Source organism: Triticum dicoccoides, chromosome 3B, assembly GCF_002162155.2.
Source record: "Triticum dicoccoides isolate Atlit2015 ecotype Zavitan chromosome 3B, WEW_v2.0, whole genome shotgun sequence".
NCBI lineage: Eukaryota > Viridiplantae > Streptophyta > Magnoliopsida > Poales > Poaceae > Triticum > Triticum dicoccoides.
Genome location: NC_041385.1, coordinates 72,491,959 through 72,499,900, shown reverse-complemented (window position 1 = coordinate 72,499,900; position 7,942 = coordinate 72,491,959).

The window sequence follows — 7,942 nt, the reverse complement described above, 5'->3', positions numbered from 1 at the left end:
GTGGTCATTTATCCATAGTCCAAAAAAGCACCAACTTAGAGGAGTGTGCCAGACTAGGCCATACAAGTGCATCCGCGAGCATGTTGATTTTCCTAATTTGAATGCTTCTATTACTTGTAATTTCTGTCATTATCAATCAACATGAAGATTTTGTTATTCACTAACCATTTATTGAGATTTGTCAACAATTTTGAATATTTAAATTGTATATGAAAATTTTACAAGTTTGAACACCTTTTCTACAATTGTTAACAAATTCCTGACAATTGATGAAAATTTTGAGCACAAATTTCAAACCATTTACTTTTATAAAAATTTACTAACTTTGTTTGAAATGCACACATTTTTAAAATTTGTGAACAAATTTTCTGAAACAAGAATATTTTTTAAAATTCCAGAATATTTTAAAATTTGTAAAAAATATTTGAAAAGAAGAATTTTTTTGGGTATCCCAAACAATTTCATTTTTCTGAACAAGTTTCAGAAATAATAATAAAGTTTAAAAGGAGAAAAATAAATTAATGTAAAAGAGGAAAAACGAGAAAACAGAGAAAAAACGCTTAGATGTTGGCCCAACTAGGGACACCATCTCCCATCAGGTGCCTGTTGGTTTTATTTGACGTTCATGCATCAAATAGTCGCTGTTTCGCACGGACCTAATCGATACGAGTGAACATCGGCCAGCCATTTTAATTATTAGTGCCTCTACAGATATCGGATTTGGGAACCTTCTAGATGGTTCCAGGCTGGTTTTTACCGGTTTGTGAACCTTTTAGAAGGTTCATGGATCTTTTTTTCCTTTTTGAAAATCACAAAGTTCAAAAAATGTTCAACATATTTATTTATTTATTCATATTTCTCAACAAAGTTTGTAAATATCAAAAAATGGTCGCATGTTTTTTAAAAAAAATTCAAAATTGTTTATGTTTTCGGAAATTGTTGGGAAATTCAAAAAAAAACTCAATTTCAAAATCAGACTTTACAAATGTGTTCCACTTTTTGGAAAATTTCTTTGCATATTCAAAAAATTAAAAGTTAAAAATGTTCACTTTAGAAAAAGTCACGTTCAAAATTCCAAAAAAATGTTCAACTATGTCACTGTTCATAGTTCTTAACACTCCGCAGTCCTCTTTTGTCAAGATAGTTTGGTTGTTGTAGTGGTTCGGTTCTTGTGTGTTCAACTAAGAGGTTCTTTTAATCAGGCGTTGTTGGCGAATCAGGCTTGGCGACTCATTGATAACCCAGGAAGTTTATGTGCGAGGTTGCTCAAGGCAAAATATTTTTCAAATGGGAACTTCCTAGTCACAGTCTTTTCTGGTAATGCATCTGCAGTTTGGAAGGGTATTGAGTATGGATTAGAGCTTACTAAGAAGGGGATGATATTGAGGGTGGGAGATGGGAATTCTATCCGAGCTTGGAGGGATCCATGGATCCCTAGGGGCCCATCTCTTCACACAATCACACTGAAAAGGAACTGTAGGTATAATCCTGTCTCATTTCATAGATGAGAATGGTGTTTGGATCAAGGAGCGACCAGACAAAAAAATTTGGCAGCCGCGCCGGATGTGATACAAATTCTCAAGATCAGAACCTCTCCACGGAGCCAAGACGATTTTCTGGCTTGGCACTCGGAGCGGTCGGGGTTGTTCACGGTTCCTAGTGCATACCGTCTGGCCACACTGCTGAAATTTGAGATGGGCCTTAAGTCCATATAGCAATTTCAGAAATATCTCGAAGGACCCATGTGGGTTATTGGCACTAGGTGGAGGTGGAAAGTTTAGTCCCACCCCGGAAGTGGAAGAGGAGTTGGACCTCCTTATAAGGATGGCTCTTCTATATGCTATTGGAGCTTGAGAAGAGAAGAGGCCCTCGCGCTCCTCCTCCGCCGCTCGCCTCGCCACGACGTGGGTTGCGGGAACGAGCCGAGCTCACACCTATGCGCTTATTTTTGCCAGTCACTAACGGAGAGTTTCTGACAGTAGGGCGACGATCTGAGACGTCGGATCGTGGGCTGTCACGGACTCGGACGTGGGTCGAGCCCACGTCTCTCCACGCGGCTGCGTCTATATAAGTGTGCGGTGTCCCCTAACCCTAGCCGTCACGATCAGATCACATCTGCTCCACGCGAATCACCCACTGTCGTTCCTTTGCTGCTGCTGCCGCCGGTGACTCCATCCCGTCCGCCGCGTACACGGTCGACGAAAGAGTAGGTCTCCGAAACCCCATCTCTCTGGTTCCTGTATGGGAGAGAGACGAATAGGTTTTTGGGAAGCGACTACGCGACTGCTCGCCTCTGATCCACTACTTCCTCTATCTCCGCGTCGTCTCCGTCATCACCATGTCCAGCGACGCCGAACGTGCCGCCGCCGAGAAGACCGAGGCCGACAAGAAGGCCGCCGAGGACGCTGCTGCCACCGTCGCGGCAGCTTCTGCATGGCCTACTGGAGGGTATAACGCGTTTATCACTCTCCTGATAATTTCTGCATTAGCAGTGCTAGCATCATGTGTAGATTTGTCTACTGTTTGCGTAGTACGTGCTTGTTTAGACCAGTACTAGTATGTTGCTAGTTCTGTCAATGCCATGCTAGTTATCTACTTATGGATCAAATTAGTCGAAAAATTGCCTATTTACTTAGCACACACTACAACATGATGAGGAGTTTACTGATGGTGCAACCAGTGCGCATCCGGAGGGTGAGCGACCATTATGGAACTTGATTTCGCAAGCTTGTGTGCCGCAAAAGATGAAGATCATGGCGTGGAAAGTGGCGGCCGATGCATTAGCTACGGCAAAGAACAAGGCACACCATCACATAAACACACGTGCTATGTGTTCTGTATGTGGGAGAGAAGAGGAAGGGACACATCATGCGTTGGTTACATGCATGTATGCGGCTGAGCTATGGGATGCAATGGGTAGGTGCTGGCCTATTCCACGCAAAGAGGAGGTACTAGACACTGGTAATGATTGGCTACTGCTGCTGCTAGCAAACTGTTCTGATTCAGTACGTTGCATGATCATTATGCTAATATGGCGTATATGGCAAGTACGGTCCGATGTAACACACGGAAAGGAGGCTACGCCGGTTGCTGTATCTGCAAACTTTCTTGTCAGTTATATGAATTCGATTCAGCTAGGATTTTTTTTCCACGGAAGATATGATCAAAGGGAAGATGGTAGTGATGGAGTTTGGAGATCGTCTGTCGCATCAACCGCTGACTAGGGTGCTGAAGTGGCCTGCGCCTCCACGCAACACGACGACACTCTCGGTGGATGGGTCTTTCATGGATTATGGTACGGCGGCAGCTGGAATGATTCTATGGAGACATAATGGTACAGTGATCTTCTCAGCATAACGCTGCTTATTTAACTGCAATGATGCCCTTGAGGCGGAGATCCATGCTTTGAAGATCGGTATGGTGCTTGCACGACAATATACGCAGCAACCGGTCTGGGTGCAGTCTGATTCGTCTACTGCACTTTCTTGTTTATCTAGTACTAGCTTAGATTAAGTCCTTTCTGATTCGTCTGTACTTTCGGTTTATGGTCATTTAGTTGCTGAGATTAAGTCCTTACTAATCAATAGGGTGTTTATTTCTCAGAAACTTCATAGGTCTCAGAATAGTGTTGAAATTGCATGGCAAGGTATAGTCGCTCTAAACGATACGTCTGTGTGGCTCAACAAAGGATCCCCATGTATTGAGGAACTCTTACCGTTGGATTGTAGCTCTATCCTTTTGGAATAAACTACTATTGATCTCGTAAATAAAAAACTAAGTGGTTCCGTGTTTTGATACGTGCATGCAGAATTTTTCTGGATTTTCCAAACAGGGAGGTTCACTGTTTCGCTGCTGGGCCGGGCCCAGTTTACTGCTCGCCGCTTTGTACAATGCGGGCAATATATTTTGTAAAAGGACCATCATACCCTTTATATTATAAAACGGTATGAAGAGATCTCCTTCATTTATGCGTTTATTATAAGGGGGCTGTACCGAATCCTTTTGTTTAAGGAAATATGTGCTTTCTCCAGAAAAACTGACATGCAAAGACGAAGTCTGGCGCTTGTCGGTTGACACCGCCACCCCACAATGTCTGCTCAACAAATTTACGAACAACACACATCTTCGGACAGAAAATATTGCACAGAAAAATGCTCCAGTATACATCTACTGCTTATCTCATACACTATGAAACAAAATGCCACGACGAAGGCGAGTGCCACCTCCAGTAGTGACCTATTTCTCATATTTTTTGAGCGATCCATTTTAATCATTGGCTTCCAAAGCATAACAAAGAAAAAATATAAAAAGGAATAGAGAGGGATATCGATGGAATTGTTTATTGTATTGCTTGTGCCTCATGTGCATATATATAGGAGGACACGATCAACTCGAAGTAGTAGAAATAAATTCTAGTCTATCCTATACTTCCTAATAATCACTATACTCAACAAAAAAACCTTCACAATATATGTTTCCTTTCACATATACAATATTAATAATAAAATCATGTATGGTAACAAAAATTATTAAACCACGAGGACCGGGGGAAGGATCCATTTTGATTGCTCCCAGCCTTGCATCGACGTAAGGTAATGACAATCCCATTGTGCGGCCCTATTAGTTTGGGTTCTCATGCTAAACACATCTCCTGTGTCCATGAAATAGATTGCATCCTTGTCTCAAAAAAAAAAAATGAAATAGATTGCATCCTCCTCTATCTCCCCACCAGCAGGAACAGACATGCAGAGTGGTTTACTGATGAAAAGTGACTGGCCATCTAGTCCACCCACCACGCGCACCCACGCACCTACGTTAATGTCTGCTTTGAACACCTCCACTTTACGAGTGAGGTATTGCTTGAACAAGTGATCCTCGTATACAAGACGCATGTGTCGCTTTACCATCAACAGCTTCCCACGTGACACAACGAAGTACCACGTGAAGACGAAGAGAACCTTGGTTTTGTGGGAGACATGGTCATTCACATGTCTATTGTTGTCCTCCCCGTCCTCGTCATCATCCTCATCGGTTGCCTCCTCGACGTGGATCGCCGAGTGTTCTATGACACATTGGACACTAGTAACCATGGGTGTACCGTCTTCAGCAAACCCGATATCTAGTAGGCAGAGCTCCTCCAGAGAACACAATATTGATGAAGTGAGTAATTGGCGCTTCAGGCCACCACGCACCCTTCCCAGGCATGACAAAGATGATTGGATAATCCCTGCTATTGGTCCTGAGAGCGATGACATCATCAGGGCCCGATCGCATGACCACCTTGTAAACTGTGAAATCCTCCGACGCATTGCCTATGACGGTGTCCAGCTCAGGAAGCGACATGGTCGTGTCGGTGAAAGGATCGTGCAAGACATATTTATGCCTTTCCTCGACATTGATGCAGTCGAGGAGGAGCCAACTTCCGGCTGAGTAGACGCATCTTGCGTTCTTGGGTGAGGAGGCAGAGCGACGCGATCGCGCCGAGCAGCCCTGGAAGGATGTCAAAAAGAGCCCATCGGGGTGAACGACCCACGGTGGTGGTTGCCGTGCCGGGATACCATGGTGGCGCATCGCCGACCGCCAGGAGTGTCAGACGGCGCGAAAACTGGCGCAGTCGGCAGCGGTCGGGTGGCGGGTCAGGACGGAGCAGAGAAGATCTGGCGGGAGATCGGACCACTGCGGAAACGACGCGTCCTCCACGGTGGAGTCATGGGCCGGGCGGCTCAGCCAGGGAGCCACCAATTTGTATGGGCAAATGCTCCAAAGTTTGATGCTTGAAAGCTTTGCCCACGCTCCCAGACCGGGCTCGCTCCGCCACAGCTGCTCCATGTGCATTGCCTCTCTTTTTTTTTTACTGAGTACGCGTACTAGAAGTTTCTTCTTCTTTTGTTGTCTCTTTGGCAAAGATTAAGGCTACTTCCCTTGTCCCATATATACTCCTTCCGTCCCAAAATAAATGACTCAACTTTACACTAAGTTTAGTAAAAAATTAATATAAAGTCGAGTCACTTATTTTGGGACGGAAGGAGTAGTATATACGCACGGAGAGAGCTCCGGTACTAACTGGTAGCATTGCGTCTCTGCTTCATGTACCTACTACCTATTGTATCATTTCTGTTGAACACAGTATAATTGAAGTCACTCACATACACGAACACACACTCATTCCTATGCACACACGTATGCACATCGTAACCCTATGAGTATCTTCGAGAGATTGAGTCTGCATGACATCTTGAGATTTTACGAAGTTACCAAAGACGCCTCATAGTCGACTGAACGAACATCGTCGGAAGGCTGAAATAAATTCAAAAATAATGCGAGCACCAATGTCAAGTCTAGAACTTGAAACACTGCCCTCCTAAAACCATCCAACTACAAGTTGGTCCGCACTACCTACTGTGTCATTAACACGCAAACAACACACAAAAGGCAAGGCCATGATTTGATAAACAAAAGCTTGCAACATTTTCTTTCTTGTGGTGACTGTCAAAACTAATCTAAAAAAATCAATATAACACTTAACATGCTTCAATTATACACGTGCAACAACAAAAATTAGCTCAGTTGCGGTGTCGTTGCAACAACAGGCATTTGGCTTTGCACCGTCCCGACCTGACTTGCAGTTGTGTTGTCCACCTTACAACATCTCATTCTGTCTTGCTGCATGTGGCGATGCGCCGACCTTGGAGCATCCCATCTCCGATTGCAGCATCACTGACTAGCAATGGCGATGACACCCGACATTACAACACCCCGTCTCGGCTTGCAGCATCGCCAACTAGAAATTACAGTGACGCCTGACCTTGCAGTGTCCCATCCCAGCTTGCAGCATCGCCGACTAGTCTTTCTGCGCCACATGACTTGCTTCTAGCGGCGGTGCCCAACCTTGCAGCACCCTGCCTCGGCTTGCAACAACACTAGCTAGCCTTGCAGTTTTGTGCGGCCCGAAATACCGTGAAAACTATTGGCACCACGACACAAAATTGCACATACACTACATGGGTAATCGCAAGACATCGCTTATGTGTTTGCGACGTCGTCCTTGCCACGTCACGTCCCGGCGATGACATTATCTTAACGGTGTTGCCTCCTGGCTTGCCACAACAACGACAAACATTTGGAGCGGCAATATTGCCTCATTATGTTGCATCTTGGCAAGATTTTGCAACAGTTATGGCACCGCCACGCAATGTCACACCTGACTTGTGCAAGTGATGTCGGCGTTATTGTGTCACATCATGACTTGTGGCAGCTAGCCTTTGGAGCATCTGCATCATCGTCGTCGTAGCATCGTGCCTCGTCTTGCAGCAATATCATCCAACGTTTGTTGCGCCACAGTACTGATTGTAGTAGAATGACATCAACCTTGGAGTGTCACATCGCGTCTTGGCTTGTAGCAGCGGCGTCACCGGCTTTGCAGTTTCTTGTCCTGCTTTGCAGCAACAAAGGCGAGCCTTCGTAGGCTCACGGGTCCGCAGTGTCACACCGTGTATCCGCTTGTATCGGTAGTGCCGCAACGCCGACCTGCATTTGCAGTGGGGGCGTCGACCTTATAGCGATGCATTCTGGCTTGCAGCATCGTCTGTAGATCGATTAGCCCTAAGAGTATAAATACGATGTATATACTAGCTAACACTACTCCCAGTACAGTATCTTGTGAGTTAAAAATATAGCAGAAGTTTTTTAGATAAATAGCATCTGTTTCTTATTGAGTATGTATTATGTCAACTAGGAATTACTACTGGAAATAACAAGCCAGTGTCAGTGGCATGCAGCCGTAGGCACAACCAGGTGAAGAAACACAAGTGGGAGCACGATATGGACCGACCGGCACGTTGGCTTCACGGCGGGCGCGTTCGCTCACAAAATCAGGAATGTCGCAAACAATTAATAGCCCCTCACCCTAGACATGTGGTTGGAAGGAGAGGCGATGGACGAA